At 39.4% G+C, this 7,060-nt stretch overlaps 1 long non-coding RNA gene across 1 annotated transcript in view; it reads left to right on the top strand.

Annotated features, from left to right (window-relative positions):
* The first annotated feature begins 5,774 nt into the window (after nt 1-5,774).
* LOC138363933 (uncharacterized) overlaps nt 5,775-7,060 on the top strand; it is a 65,878-nt gene continuing 64,592 nt past the window's right edge. Inside the window, exon 1 of the long non-coding RNA XR_011228275.1 lies at nt 5,775-6,457. This is a non-coding gene — a long non-coding RNA (uncharacterized lncRNA). The remainder of the gene's footprint in view (nt 6,458-7,060) is intronic.

Below are 7,060 nucleotides of genomic sequence, written 5' to 3'. Positions count from 1 at the left end.
TGGGGAGGCGTGGGTGTGAAGCGCTCCGAGAGAACATATATAACCCCCCCCCCCAACAACTACCACCACCCACCCCCTCCCCCAACCACCACCGACCACTCCCCACAACCGCACAACCCTCCCCCAACCCAAACACCCCCCACCCTATGTAGTTGCCTCACTTTACTGTGGTCAGGTGAAGATCGACGAATCACGAGCCTGCCTTCCTCGCTAAGTAGGGAGTTACAATTTGTAACTACAATATATATATATATATAATATATATATATATATAGGTCTAGTTTGTACAGGTCAATGCTAACATTAAAAATATTGGGACATTGGTTAATTTGGGCTGACTTGATCAAATTGCGTTCATCAAAACCCCTGCACTTAGCAATATGTTTTGGCTCTCTCCAATTAATATTATGATTATAAAAACTGTCATGTATCTTATCTTGAGGCTTATCTCGAGATGATTTCCGGGCTTAGCGTCCCCGCAGCCCGGTCCTCGACCAGGCCTCATTTTTTTATACACCCCACCAGGAAGCAGCCCATAGCAGCTGTCTAACTCCCAGGTACCTATTTACTGCTAGGTGAACATATGCATCAGGGCGAAAAAAATCTCTGCCCATTTGTTTCCGCCTCCACTGGGGATCGAACCCGGAACCTTGGGACTACGAATCCGAAGCACTGTCCATTCAGCTGTCTGGCGTCCTTACATCCACTTAATCACGAGCCATTTATCAGCTTACAAATTCATCACATACTGTCAATGTCTCACTCCATTTCACTATTTTAAGTACATTCACATTTCTTGATCTATATTTTTCATAGATTCCACAAGTCAATCATAAAACCTTAAAATTACTATACACTCGCGTATTTTCCTCATAGATACTATTGCTAACTATAGTCCCTTGCACAAGATGGCAAGAGAGGCAGCCAAATAACAAACTCTCATAGCTGATGGAACAAGTTCCAGTTGAGTGAGTAAGGGGGTGTAAGAAACCACACCCGTCGATGACCTATTTGACCAAGTTATGTGGATATAAAAAAAAAGTCCATGGACTAATACATGTAGCTTCTCTTCTGGGGAAGAGAGATGGTATCTCTAAATCATTAACAATTAACATGGGGTCAAAATAATTCTTAGTATACAACAGAACAACTGCCGGCCAAGCAATATTAATATGAAATATTGTTGCATCTTTGGTGAAGCAACTTTTGCTTTTGTCACACACAACAGCTTCAAATATCTGAAGCAATTCCCATTGAGTAAAACAATCTTCCTAACATCTAATGGGAAGAAAGGAAGTAGAGCGATAAGGAGATGGCTGAGGAGTCTTGCTGGGGGTCGGTGGAAGATATCTTGTGACTAGAATTTAGATGATGCAGTTCGACACACCAACCACCAAAGAAAACAAATGCATTTGGCAACCATTGGAGTTGAGCACTGGACCAGCCTCGTTGGCACTGATGATGATAACAGGAAGTGACACAGCAAAGAGACATCCACTAATCTACATTGAAGATTGATACATTGTGATAAGTGCAAGGGGAAGGCCAAACCCCATGAAGTACGGCCAGTTCTCTTCGATGAAACTTAATCTCTTGATTAGTTCCTAACCCATGTTGAACCATCTGTACTCAAAGGCATAGAGAGCATTAAGCATACACAGGTGAATACCGTTCAGGATCAAATCTACACCCACCAGAGGCACCAGCTTCATCAAGCTAGCCTGTATGAGAAAAAGAAACTGGACAAAGATGGAGATGAGAATATTGGCTACAAGTTTACTGATGCTGCTGATCAGGTGGGGACGTCCTTGGCGCTGGCGATATGCATTATCAGCTGTGCCTTGAAACCATATCGTGCTAATGATCCTGGAGAGCATGAAGAGTGGCAAGACCCACAATGTGTTGAAGATGGCCCAACCTGTCCTCTTACAAATTACCGCTGACTTGGCCGTTTGCCCGTATGGACAAATATGGACCTAACTTGAAAATTAAAAACAAATGACAATATATTTGGATTTTTTTTCCAAAACAGTAAGTTAAGGGTCCGCTGGTAGGTTAGGTGGACAGGAAATTCTCCTTTTAGTTTCAAAACGTCATAAAGAATGTTAATTGAAAGTTTCCTCTCCTAACCTTTCTGAGTAAGCCAGAGGACTCAAATAGAAAAGGGACAGTACATCACTTTTGTGAGAAGATCATTGAAAATTACGTCCGTTTTTGGCCGTAGCGCGCATACGAGCGAAAAGCGACGTTATTTTTAAGAGGACGGGTTGGTGAGGATGGGCAGCACCAACGATGACACTGGCCCCTGTTCCTCATCCAGGAAAAGCCTCAGCACCTGCTTCAGTCTCGGCAGGAATATTTAATGGAAGAATGCTACACTGAGGCCGAAAACAGCACCGTTGAGGATGCAACACTGCAATGCATTGTAAGCATGTAAATGTAATGCATTGGATTGTTGGGCCCATTCTAATCACACAATGTATATAAGTGTGAACTCAAAGATTTACTAGTTTGATAAAGTTTCACACCCAATTGGTACAAGGGATCGAAAACAACTCTCACTCACTCACTCTGCTGAAGACGGGGGCGAGTTCCTGATTAAAATGGGCTTAATCATATTATTTTTTAACCATTAGATTCATACTCAAGTACTCAAGAACTGGGGAAAGTTTAGCTCGCTGTTTAGAGTAACACAATTGAATTTCTAATTTCCGGTTTAGCTTTGGGGAGTATGATAGTAGTGTTGGAAATATTCAACACTTTATTACTAATATTCAGTACCTTCAGAAACTATTCTTGTAATGTGTAATATAATTTTACTAACACTACTAACCAATAGAGTAGTGAAAATAACATGATTTAATTAACTCATAATAATGCCTCATTTCCCCAGAAATTCTAGTAAAGTGTTGCATCAGATCACACGACGAAAGGAAAAATATTTACATTAATAAGAATTATATAAAATTATCCTAATTTCACATTCTTTAATGAGTATTATTTAATAACACTCTTGCATGAATATACTTCGTGAACTAAAGCAGATAATACATTTATTTTCGTTTATATAGTATTGTTTATTAGCTGGTAATAATTCTTGCAAATACCAATTGCTATTCCAGCGCATTCACATACTACTGAATTTATATCCAGTACTCTCTCATATTGAACAACGTTCATTTAATTATTATGAAATGATAATTTGAATATTGTCAAATAAGACAAATTAATTCTCTAATTCCTGATAATCTTTAGTTCCTATAAACTGGGATATTAATTAAATCATAGATAATATTAAGCGCACCATAGCAAAACTGCGCATGATGAGCTACCCGGGAAGGAGGAAGGACTGGCAAGCGACGCCATTAAGCTAGAGAGATTGTCTGGAAGCTGGTCAAATTACCGCCTCATCAATCCACCGTCCCTTCCACTATGGACGCTAGGAGGACGAGACTGCTTCATCATATCACAGACATCAGTATCGGCATATCTATAAGTTCATTTCCCTTGTTTTTTGTGATCACATTTAACATAATAAGTAGGACAATTTGTCGTTATGCTGCACATCCATTAAAAATAACCAGTAAGTGTACATACAGGGCTATACCACATCTAATTTAGAAATGTGGTATTATAACTCTCTAGGTGATTTCTACATACTACTCGCCTTTCAGCTTGGAATTGCTGATAATAAGGAAGATATGATGCTGCCTCGATCAAGTGTTCCCAGGATAGCCTGATGAAACAAATTTCTCGTGACGAATATATCCCGATGCATGCTAGCTTTCCTTCATACAGCTAAGCTGGTATTTCGTTCTTGTAGTTTGTAGAATATTATATTTTATTAACCCAAAGATTATTTAAAATTTCCAATATTTCATATTTTCTTCAATATTTCATGTGTATTAATCTTCATTTATTTTTACTTGAAATGCATTAATTTCTCTGTACTAATCAAACCCCCCAGTGTGTGGAGGGATTTGGCTTCGTAATTTATTATAACTACAGTTCATTCATTATACAGTAATAGATTTCCATCATACTTATATAAGAGATCCATAGGCACTGGTTCTCCAATTATTAGTTCCTTATCTTAAGGATGGTCCTACAAATGATTTATGAGATTTATTATCTTGGAGCCAGATTCCCCCAGAAGCAGAACGTATAAACATAGTTGCCTCTAAAAAGAGAGAAGAAACATGTTCAGGGGTATTGTAACCACATCCTGAATTCTAAATATATTTTAGCTATTTTTTCATAAAAAAAATTGAATGATGCAGGAAACGCTCGACAGTATTGCTCACTTAACTTTATGATGATTAAAGTAAAAATGAACACACAGAGTTTCATATAAACATTATATTTGAAATACCTGCAATCTCTGACTCTGTCCTTTGGAGACATCCTGGCTGCCTTAAGGTCAGGTGACCTTGTGGCTGCGGCAGCTTACCTCCTTCTCCTCCTGTGATCGCCATTGCGTCCTTTTTTATTTGTTTGTTTATTTAATAATTTCCTCTCTGGTAACCACTAAACTAGTCAGGACGTCATCTGCACATTCTACGTTGATTTGTTTTGCTGTATTCATAAAGTTCTTTGGTACTTTCTTATAATTTCGTAATTTAAACCATTTTCATTATCAGTTATTTGACTTATATTTTAATAGCCAGGTATTGTCTGTAATCTTTGTTTCATCTGGTGAAACACTGAAGGCTTTCTTTGCTGGCCTTGCAATACGTACTTTTATCTTAAATATTCTTGTCATAATTCGTTTGTATTGAGCCTTCTGTTTTCTGGTTAGGTTCTTTAGTGCCATGGTTATTCATTTTGGGTCACTACTATTTTAAATCAGCAATCTATAGCGTACAACGTTTCTGGGCTTTATTTGTAATTGTTTTAAATAAATCATAATACATCATAATCCAGTAACCACCTCGGTAAACACGACAAGGCTCAAGAACTGCCCAACTCCCATGTTCAGGTTTGCCAAATTTAAAATTCCCAAAGAACCCCTAAATATATGAATCAGAAGAGAGAAAAATCTGTCGCCTTAAGTTTCTCTCAAATAACTTTTTCGTGTCTCGTTTAAGGTAATTTCCTCGTGATATTTTCGTTTTCTCACTAATTTCCCTCCACCATTTGATAAGTGATGTAGTTCTTGATTCACTACCTCATACTTTCTCCTATGTTGTATATTGCAACAGTACATCGACCTAATTCACGTTGAAGCAGCTACAACAGCAGCCACAGTTTCCAATGGCCATAACCATATTACTATTACTGTGGTGCCTACTACCGTCCTACGCACTTAACTCTGTCAGCAAAAGCTGCCACACGCCTTCCATGAAAAGTATATCGTGTAGCTAGCATACATGGTGTTCTTGCTAATGAAAGCTTTCCAATTATTCATTAACGGAATTGCATTACTCGTACAATACCTTTGTCATTACAACTATATTTAAATTCCTCTTTGTTTCTAGCTCGGTGGATATTGTTTACCGAGAAGCGGACAGTGGGCTTGATCATATTACGTCACACTATTTCTTATTAACTTTATCCCTTGCCTGCGGAGAATATACCCAAACACTTGCATTTGTAGAGCAGAAGGTTTTGCCTAACCAGCGCATGTGCCAAGATCCCAACACATCTCCAGACTTTTGTTGTGATGTTGATCTACATGTTGATTCAAAGCGACATTTTCCTTTCCTTAGTATATTTAAACACTTTTTGGGGATGGTTGTGTAACGTATGATTGTTACGTCGTTGGGTAGATTAGATACACATTGTTTAGTGAGTTTTCATATTTATTTATTAGTCTTGATTACAGTAGTCGGTTGGTGGCATTGTCGTAAACGTTCAGACGGAGCTTGGAGCAGAGCAGAGAGCTGAGTGAGGCCGGAGTCGCGGAGCTCTATGTGGAAGAGTGTGGCGGCTCTATTGGGAATTGCCAGTGTCTGAACTCGGGGAGCGAGAACGTTGTAGCTCGATGTGGTCGTAGTCTGCTGTCTGCTCTGTGTCGAAGCTGTAGCGTCTTGGGTCAATTAGATCTGTACACGCTGAGTGCTACATTGTTAACTGTGGAAATTGTACTGTTCGCTATTCCTCATATCGCTTGCTTATATGGTGACTACACCTCGGCTCCCTCCAACAAGATGAGAAGAGTATTACCGGTAATTGGGGGAAAGGACTGTAGCTTCTATAATTAGTGCTAATTAGTTATGCTATTAAGATTATGAGATAATGGAGCGAGTATAAGATTAACTCGCTACAGTTATAACTGCATTCTAATCCTTTTATATTTCCTGAATGTTTGCAAATGTCCCTTACATATATGTACTTGTATGGATTTATATATACATTTTAAAGTTGTATGCACTAGTTAATTTGCTCGAAACATACTTAAAAGGGCTTTTCTACTGCAGGTGTGTTGGAGCTGCAGGTGTGTGCAACGGCACTTCAGGTGTGTATGAGGGAGCTACAGGTAATGTCCACCGTCCCCTCCACATGGTCACTGCTGTTAAAACCACTTGGGTCGCAACACGTGGGGAGCTCAGGTTACAATACATGAACACATTGCTGGTATGATATGTATACAGGTGTGTGAGGAAACTACAGGTATGTGAAGAAGCTACAGGTATGTGCGAGGGCGCTACAGGTATGTGCGAGGGCGCTGCAGGTGTGTGAGGGAGCTCGGGTTACAATACGGGAACACATTGCAGGTATGATATGTATACAGGTGTGTGAGGAAACTACAAGTATGTGAGGAAGCTACAGGTATGTGCGAGGGCGCTGCAGGTATGTGCGAGGGCGCTGCAGGTGTGTGAGGGAGCTCGGGTTACAATACGGGAACACATTGCAGGTATGATATGTATACAAGTGATGTAGGTTTTAAATCACTGAGGACAACACTGGTTGTATTAACATCAATTCAGAAGTTTCGTATCATAGTGATTAGACATCAGCAAGAGACCTCGGAGAGATTTTACTAGTCATGTATTAATGATGAAGATGCTGTTGATAATGTTCAAAGACTGACAACAACAGAAGTATCTACTGAAAATGT

Source organism: Procambarus clarkii, chromosome 12 (assembly GCF_040958095.1).
Source record: "Procambarus clarkii isolate CNS0578487 chromosome 12, FALCON_Pclarkii_2.0, whole genome shotgun sequence".
Lineage (NCBI taxonomy): Eukaryota > Metazoa > Arthropoda > Malacostraca > Decapoda > Cambaridae > Procambarus > Procambarus clarkii.
Note: the sequence above shows the minus strand (reverse complement) of the source record. Positions and strands in the feature narration are given on the sequence as shown.